Source organism: Pectinophora gossypiella, chromosome 16 (genome assembly GCF_024362695.1).
Source record: "Pectinophora gossypiella chromosome 16, ilPecGoss1.1, whole genome shotgun sequence".
Classification (NCBI taxonomy): Eukaryota; Metazoa; Arthropoda; class Insecta; order Lepidoptera; family Gelechiidae; genus Pectinophora; species Pectinophora gossypiella.
This window is the reverse complement of record NC_065419.1, coordinates 6,705,923-6,716,065: the sequence shown is the minus strand read 5'-3', so window position 1 is coordinate 6,716,065 and position 10,143 is coordinate 6,705,923.

The window sequence follows — 10,143 nt, the reverse complement described above, 5'->3', positions numbered from 1 at the left end:
ATCCTTATCTATAATATGACCTCCTGCGTTCCAGATTTCCAGTCACAATATTTAAACATGGTTATATAATATAGTTAACTTGGCTCACGTAACGATTACTCGCTTACATCAGCAAGTAGTAACCGGGACCAACGAGTTAACGTGCCTTCCGCAGCACGGATGATCTTATTTTCGGACAATCAGGTGATCAGCCTGTAAAGTCCTAACCAAACTAGGTATCACAAAGGGATTTTTGGGATGTCCCCACCGGGATTCGAACCCGAGGCCTCCGGATCGTGAGCCCAACGCTCAACCACTGGACCACGGAAGCCGTTGTCTGGAGGCGTATTTCATGTAAGTGAATTATATAAAATACAATTTACGTATCTATGCGAAACTGTTTGGGCAAACATTGTTATTAAGTGAGATGTTCAGCGGTTCTTCGATTCGGTTCGGTTCAGCGGTTCGGAGGAAAATCTACAATAAATTATCAGACAAAATACATAGCATCATGCCGATGTCCCCCAAAGGGTAGGCAGAGGTGTATAGTATACCGGGGACCGTATAAACAGACCATCACAATAAGACTCTACGCTACCTACAAAATATCATTATAAAACTCATAACTATAGATTGTTTTTCAGTAACACATCAGAATTAAACATAGCTACATAATTATAAATTCTTTAAAAAAATATATAATGATAAAATTGAACTCCAGCCGGGTCTGCATGACAACCGCATCCCGCGCGGCGCGTATTATATTGAGCGCTTCGACCAATAAACGATACGAATGCTATCTACGTAGATGGACGTCAAACGGCTATTGGTCGAAGGCCTCGATATAATTCTCGCCGCGCGCGGCGCGGTTACCGTGCAGAGCCTACAGAACGATATCAGTGTACCTACAAACTCGAAAGTGAATCACTTGATACTAACTTTGTACTCATATTTGCACAAACTTAAATGCTCTACAACTCTAATTACTTAAACATTATCTGAGTCACTACCATTGACTAATAACAGTAGAATCCACCATCAGTTTTGCAAATAGTAGCACAGTTGCAATATTGTACGCACGTGCGCTTCGGTGGTCGACGGTCACTTTACTACCGTCACCCACCATCCACCATAAACGGCAATCGTACGGTAAAATTATATAAATTATTATTTTTGACCATAATTTTGCGTGTCTGTGACTGGGTGTTGCAAGAATGCTGTAAGAAAAAAATATTCCTGCTCTACAAAGCTGTAATACTCTTCTTCTCTTCTATCGTGTGGGGTGTGAGGTGGAGTACCAACCTCATCAACCCTGGTGTCAGGGTTACTATTGAGCCGCCAAAAGCCCCTAACATGGCTCATTAGACGACTATTTACTTACATCAGTAAGTAGTAACCGGGACCAACGGCTTACCGGCCTTCCGAAGCACGGATTATCTTACTTTCGGACAATATTATGGAGATCAGCTAGCATGTCCTAACCAAACTAGGGACCACAAAGTAATTTTTGTGATATGTGCCCACCGGGAATCGAAACCCCGGGACCTCCATATAGTGAGCTCAGCGCTCAACCACAGGACCACGGAGGTCGTTAGGTCGCTTTAATACTTATCTCTATGCTTCTTTGCAATTGTTATGTGTGATTTTTGAGTGATTTTACTGTCTTGATTTTGTGTGTGGCGAACTTTTACATTAAACAATTTCTATTCAATTCTTTCTCGGGTGAGGTGAACAGTTTTAGATTTACTGAAGGCACTTGCGCACGCATACTACGCGTTATGAGGAACTTCGCTAACCTGTCAACATATTTCACATCCACTAAAGAACTTAGAAATTAATAATTTATCTTAAGTGCATTTTTCACTAACACAGCTGGCTCGCCATTATAGGCGACGATACGGCTCACCATCTATGACGTTGTTCTAACAGAAAGCTCAGTGGTTTGGGTATTTAGTTCATCTTGTGATGGATGTACCCCAATTGGGATATAATGTTGAGCATATGTGTATGTATGTTTAAGAACTTGACAAAATATTGAGGAGCTCGGTGGCGCAGCGGTTCACGCGCTCGGTCTGCGATTGTTGAAGTAAAGCAACTTTCGCAAAGGCCGGTCATTGGATGGGTGACCACAAAAAAAAAGTTTTCATCTCGAGCTCCTCCGTGCTTCGGAAGGCACGTTAATCCGTTAATAACCATCAATCCGCACTGGGCCCGCGTAATGGTTTAAGGCCCGATCTCCCTACCCATCCATAGGGAAGGCCCGTGCCCCAGCAGTGGGGACGTTAATGGGCTGATGGTATCAACAGTGGCTGCAAGTTGTCTTTGATTACTTGTGGCTCTGCCCACCCCATTAGGGATAACGGGCGTGAGTTTATGTATGTATGTATATGTGTATGTATGTTTAAGAACTTGACAAAATATTGCACCATAATTTTACTTCAGGAAGAGAAACTGTGAAAAAAAATAAAGAGATCAGTTATGGACATTATCCTCATCGGATCTCAAGGTTACCCTGCGTTTTAAAGCCGGCAATATTTACGCAATCATCCGTGCCCATTGTCTTAAATATTTGTGACATCTCTTTTACAAAATCCGATACGATTCACTGGGTCTGTTTCATAATTGAATTAGTTACGTCGATTGCTTAGGCCGAGTGAAAAAATGTTGAGGGATTTCTATTACTCGTCTCTTTGCTTATTTTTGATGACGATTTTTCGCCAAACCGTAGAGTAAATAAAAATAGATTAGTTGCATAAGGTAGACATGATGAGATGACCCAGTAAAAAGTGCTTACCTCGTTCTAAGGTTATGCGCACCTGGTATCGAGTATTGTGCGTCTGAATTCTTCAGATTACGCGCTGAACAGTAAAGCGAGTTATTCTGTTGATGACTTTTGCTTCTGCCCACACCGGCGTAACCAGCCTATATACGTCCCACTGCTGGGTACAAATTTCCCCTCAATCAACCGGAAGAGGTATGGAGCATACTCCATCACGCTGCTCCGATACTGGTTGGTGGAGATGCCAGGGCTAGAAGCCCGAGACCAACGTCTTAACGTGCCTCCTGAAGCACGGAATCATCTTACTTTTTTCGTCAATGAAGTGATTTAGTCAGCAATGACCTAACCAAACAAAGGACAGTCTTACAAAGTGATTTCAAGAGTGTCATCATCGGGTATCGAACCCTAGCCCTCTAACCACTAGACCATTTACGCTGTTGGGTTTATGAAGTGATTTGTTTTCGTATTTTTATTATAATATACCATAATAAGACTGCAGTCACATAAAACATTGCTCTGTTTCTCGATCGATGTCGTAATGCGGTTAGTACACCCAACCTTACTCCACCGGACGCACGGACGTGATGCCAAGGAATACAGAATTAGAACTATTGCGTACAACATCGTACATTTGTGGTCTTAAGTCTTTATCTATATAACACGTTGCAATATTATTTTGTAAGAGAATTGCCATAAATCTAGGGTTTTGTAAATGGACTGGTTACTCACAACCTGTTGCCTGCAGCTGGGTTTGGACCTCCCCTGAACTTAAGGCCTGATCTCACTAGGACACCTGCGGGAAATTATTCGAGATTCGGTTGCCGGCAGCACATTGGCTTCGCCACCACGTCAGGCACCCATTATATACTTACTTAAATGATATTTTGCTGATGGCGGAAGCGTAGTGGCATCACCATAGTGCCCTAGAGAGATAGGGCGCAAATTACGCAAGTACTCTATCACTTAGACTTCTAATTTTTTTTCCCTGTACATTCGGTCTAATCTCGACAATAATTCTTCAATCAATCAATCAATAATACTTTATTGCACAACGACATATACAAAGGACATAAACATACGAATAAAAAAAAATAAGCACAATAGGCGCCTTATTTACAGCAATTTCTGCCAGGCAACCTTAGGGTGAAAGAAGTGAGTGAGTGAGTGGGTGGGTGAGGGTGAATTCTTCTTTCTTTCTTTTATCGTGTGGGTTGTGAGGTGGATGACCAACCTCAGCAACCCTGGTGTCAGACAAGACTAATAACTTACATCAGTAAGTAGTAACCGGGACCAATGGCCAATTAAGATAAGCTCATGACTAGAGGTATATTCCCAGTGTATATCCGTTGCAAGATGAACTAAATACCCTCGCTTCATTGAGCTTTCTGTTAGACCAACGTAATAGTGAACAGTACCGCCGTCTATAATGGTTGAAGCAACTCTGTGTGATTAGTTCTACTATATTTTATTTTAATTTACCCGAATGTTTTAAGGAATCTATCAATTACGTTTAATTTTGTAATCTGTGGGCTGCTCTCGAACTGTCACTTGATAAACAAGACAGGTTTCCGTTATAAAAAATCACCCTCGCGTGTTTTAAAGTACGGTATTTTTCCGAATCCTTAATTTGACCAGCTACGGGATGAACAGAAAAAAATAAGTGCGAAAACCGATGTGTGATAAAAAAAGAAAGAAACTTTTATTATTTCGGACAAATTCAAATTAAAATTCAAAAATATCTTTATTCAGTAGGTAACATAGTTACACTTTGAATCGTCAATTTTTACATAACGAACACCACACCACATAGACAAACTGACAGGTGCATTGCATAGCCTTTAGAATGTGCTTTATTGCAAAAATGAGAAAGAAGGACAAAAGGAAATATATTTAAGTACATGGCCTTTGTCAAACACTAGGGAGATGAAGATACAGTGGACATAAATCTGTTATGTATTATTTCTAACTTTATGAATAAAAAAATAGCTTAAAGAACCATTATGGACGACGGGCTGCTCACCTATCACTATTGGGACTTCGACTTGTGGGCTCTAGGGTACCCCATTAAGGATTGCGGTGAGTTTATGTATGTATATAGATGTCTTATAGAATTCAATACCCCCTGTACATACATAGCGGGATAATACAGGACGAATGTTCGATAAAGCATGAGAGATGTAAATGGAGCAGCGCAGCCCGCAGCGAGGGCGGGGTCCCGGACAACACTTTCGTGTCGTTACGCGCACGCGCACTGCGCGGCGACGCACACTCGTGCGCACCATTAGATGGATGGTGTTGCTAGCTCTTGGGCTGTGCTTTTAGATTAAATTTTGTTTATAATAATTTGATTTTGAGGACTAAAACAGTAAGTTTTTTTGACGTGACTTACTGTGGGTTTGCCTCAAATGAGCTTAAATACTTGGACAACATATAAGGAGTGCTGAGGGCTCTCACTCAATACAAAATTTAAAACAGCAGGCCTGCGGGTACCCCATTACTGTCAGTAAGCTACCACTAGAACTATAACGATGAATACCAGTCACTTAAAGTCCAATACATATTGTCCAAGTATTTAAAGTCGTTTGAGGGAAACCTAAGTCACGTCAAAAAGCTTACTGTTTTAGTCCTCAAAATCAAACTACTATAAACAAAAGTTAATCTAAAAGCATAGTCCAAGCGTCTTACAAAGTAGGTGTAGACTGTATCTATTGGTAGGCATCGCTGCGATTCAACTTCAAAACCTAATTACGCTTTTAATTAATGAAACAATTCGTCTAAAAAAGCAATATTTCTATTTGACATTTGTTTGCATTGCGCACTTACTTTTATATGCGCATGTAGCCTTTTTAACCTGGACTTGATAACTTACCGTTAATTAATATACTCATTAAAATATGAATTCGTTTTTTAAACTATAAAAAATACAAAACAATTTAGGTATATTAATTATTTTAAGCTTTGTTCGTTGATATAGAACAATTTATATATATATATATATATATATATTTATATATATATATATATATATATATATATATATATATATATATATATATATATATATATATATATATATATATATATATATATATATATAAGTATATATATAAAATACTTACTTGAAAGAACAGTAATAAAAACTACACATGACGAAGTAAAACACAAAACTAAAATGAGATATATTTTTATTGCATTAATCAAAGCATAATTTTCGTATAACATAACTTGTATTAGACGTTTAAAGATAATCTGTACTATTAACAATCTAACAAGTATTTTATAGAATATCTCGGATCTATACCAATTACCGTAGGCGTGGCAACACTAGATAGCAGCTGGCATGCGCCCGCGCACGCGATCCGACCACTTTCAATGATTCGTTAGCGAAATCATTAGAAGACGTAATGTCGGCGCATTGTACTACGTGTTTATGGTTATTTAAATGATTTATTTTTATTGATTGTTTTTGCCTTGTTGCGAGACAGAAAATAATGATGCTTGTATGAATAGGCTACTATTATGCTCTGCAATTGCGAAGGTGAGGCTACTATGTAATTTGAGCGTTTGGTAATGGAATCTGTAACAAGAAAATGAGTTGTCATGTCTGTTTGGCTGGGGCATTCATCATTCGCGCGGCCGTTGAGTGCTTGGTCAAGAAATGAGTGATGTCCGCGAAACCACGACATATTTAGATCAGCTATATGCACAACATTGATATATATCGCGGAGCAATAACGCGGCTTCTGTAGCAGTAGTTCCGTGTGTTGATTAACTATCTAGGTGTGTCCTTATCGCAGAGTATAAAACTGAGCTGGTGCGTAGATAGACAATCGTAAAACTGTAAAATATAGTCTTGAATAGGGAGTAAGTGGCGTAGTAAATTGTATTTCATGGGGCTTTAAATACGAGTGCGTCCTAGGGGCAGGTGTGTTGTCATTTGTTTGACTAGTTATATAGAGCATAATACGCTAAGCAGTTCTATTGAGACTTGGTGGTCCTCTCCGAGGTAAAGAGCATCGTAAAATACATAAAGAGGTACTTAGTTCTTATTAGAATGAAAACAAATCTTATTCAAAATTCTGTCATTTTCACTTACTACATACATACATAAACTCACGCCTATTTCCCACCGGTAAGCAGAGACTGTAATTCCATTTGCTTCGATTCTGACATACTTCTCTTGCTTCCTCCACGTTCCCTCAAAGTTTTCGTTACGATGTCACTAACACCCTGTATAATGTGTAAAAATATTACCCTTGTAATATTACACTACTATACCCTTGTAATATTACCTTTGTCTTTGCGGAGGGATATGGCGGACATTTGTCTCTTAATGAAGATAGCCCAAGGCTTAATTGATAGTCCACAGCTCCTCGGCAGGATTATGCTTGCAATTCCTTGTCGTAGGCTTAGGAATCCTTCATTGCTTCACATCCCTCGCTATCACACGAACTTTAGAAAGAACAGCTTTTTACTGAGATGTTCCATATTATTTAATAGGCTTGGTCATAACTTGAATTTGGACCTATTTGCTGGCAGCATTCAAGGTGCTAAAAAAGCACTTGTTAGAGACTTCGTTTCCTCTATTGTTTAGATATTTCTATTTTTAAGGTTTTTTTCATATGGTCTTAGAAACTTAATGTAAATTGTGTTTTCTTTCAATCTGTGGAAGCTTGTTAATGGCTTTTAGATATTAAGTTAGTATGTAACTTTGTAAATTTAGCTGTAAGCTCCCCAAATAAAATAAAATAAAAATAAAAAATAAAAAAAATATTTGTAACGACCATACCTTCATTTATACGAGTACCCTCATTGTGAAATACTTATATAGCATTCCTGTATCAGAATGGTAACCCATCTCATACGGGTGAGTGGTGAAATTTCATTAAATTCGCCAAATTCGTCCCGTCCCGCAATACAAAATTAAAGTGAGCTTATTACATGCAATAATACAGAGAAAATGAATTTCGCAAAACATGAAAGGTGAAGCCTTGAATAACAAATCACGTACGGTCGACTATAAAACAATATTTGGGCTCAATTGTCGCAAATTCGCGGTAATAAAATTTTACACACGCAAAATGTACAGCTTTCGAAGCTTGATGCCAATGCGAGTCGATTGCTCAATCAAGGGTAGCAGCCGCACACAGTGAAACACGCAACAATATTACACAATAATGTAAGTAAGATGATCCTTGCTTCGGAATGTACGTTAAGCCGTTGGTCCCGGTTACTACTTACTGTTATAAGTAGTCGTTACATGAGCCATATCAGGAGCCTTTGGCGGCTCAGTAATCCTGATTCCAAGGTTGATGAGGCTGGTATTTCATCTCACAATCCACACGATAAGAAGATACATTACTTATCGAGGGTTGAAAGGCAAATGGGTTTAAGCGACATTTTGTGAACTTTACAGGAGAGCCATTTAAAGTTTTATTTTTTCGAAAAAAATTCATATAAAAAAAACTACTGAATCAAAAGTGTTCAAAATGCTAAGAATTATTTTAAATTAAACGTTGCACAATTCTGTATTTATTTGGTTCGAAAAACACATCAGTTATAGATTTTAGAAGTCGCTTAATACAAAATGCCTCAATTGAACTAAATTACAGTTGAAGGAAAAACGGTTGATATCCACTAGAGCCAAATATTGGCTAAAAGCAAAATGCTTTAAGAGACCTCTCACTTATTAGTTTGACTAAAGCTAAATGAGTTAAACGACTTCTTAAAAAAAGAAGACTAGAGGCAAATCAGCTTAACCTCCATAAAAGGTTATATGACAGGGAAGGAAAATATCTTAAGTGACCATCCGCTACTAATTTCAATTGTATGAAATCCAAATATTAGTAAGATCGGAAATAAAGTCGGTCCTTAAGCCGTTTTTCCTGGGAGAGATTTTAGTCGGGCAAGGCATTTAGAGATATTTGTACCTTACAATATTAGGAAAAACCACGGCGGATATAATGAGTAAATCGATTTAATTAAGAAACAGGATCTAGAATATAACCATAAAGATTGTTACACATGCTTAATTCGACTTTTTAAGTATAAGGTAAACCGCGTATGATGGCGGATGACAGATGACTGTCACCAACTGAATGCGGGCAATAAAAGAAACAAATAGCTTTGAAAAAGTCTTAATATGCTTATACTCTGTGCTGAGTTTAATCTCACTATCACAACCTGTTTCCGATTTACTGAAAAATTTAAGACCACGTGGCTGGATGCAAGTTCCAAGCACTGGCTCCTACTAGATGGTACGCGGTACTAGGACAGACTGCAGTGAAGTACTGATTGCTCTCATATTAAGAGGCGGCCAGGGGTGGGTAGATCAGCGACTTGTTTGATCAAAATTTCTGTTACATTTGCGCCTAAAACCTCCACTTCGAGCTGGCCATAAGATACCGTCGAAGTTGACAAACAATAACAGAACTTGATCATGCTTTTAAAGCCGAGATACGTCGGACATCGCAGCAGACACATCTGTCGATGAGATAATATAGATGATAATAATAATAAATAGATGGTGTTCCTTTGCCGAGCATTTTTATAGCTGTGCTCTGCTCTACCGAAGTTATTGGTTGGTAAACCAGACCGCAAAACTAAGATTGGTGCGATGGTTCTAACGTGAAAATCAGCTCGTGGGGAACTACAGGCGGGCTTTTCTGTCACCATATGTCTCAAAAACAAATGCCAGGTGGAATAAGCTTGTGAAATTCAGCTCTATGCTGATTCCTATCAATCCAGTTCCGGTAGATTTTCGACAGCTTCAAGACTGTTTTCGGCCACAAACTTTGAAGAGAGTTTCAATCTACAACAAGGAAAAGACCCAACGCCTCACTGATCAGAAAGACTTATTAGCAGCGCTTTGGACACATTTTAACGATGTCTTAAATCCCAATAGTAATCCCAATAGTGACTTGTTTGTTACAACATATCGGTCGAGTTTGTTACAACAAGGTCGGGGGTTTCGCTTAAGATCTAGCGGCACCCCCGACCTTTGAAGAACTTCTTACCGCGCTAAGAAGGATGACGAATACCAACACATCAAAAATACCATCTGAACTGTATAATATGCCAACACATTAATAACTGGTTATACAAACTCATCCTGAAGATATGGGAGTCAGCTGCTGGAATGATTTTAGCCTTCTTCCTCTTTGCGAGTCGATGGCGATCGATATTAAATTTTAGCCTTAACGTTATTCTATCCCGTGATGCAGAAAAGGTACTTCCGGAAACCCAATGGTGATTTTGTCCGGACAGAGATATGGGGGTACGGTTTTGTTATTAAACAGATTCAGGCCAAAAGGCTTGAACAACATCGGCCTTTGTTATATGCTGCGTGAGGCTTCACGCGGCTTGTGGATTGCTCTAAAGAAAAC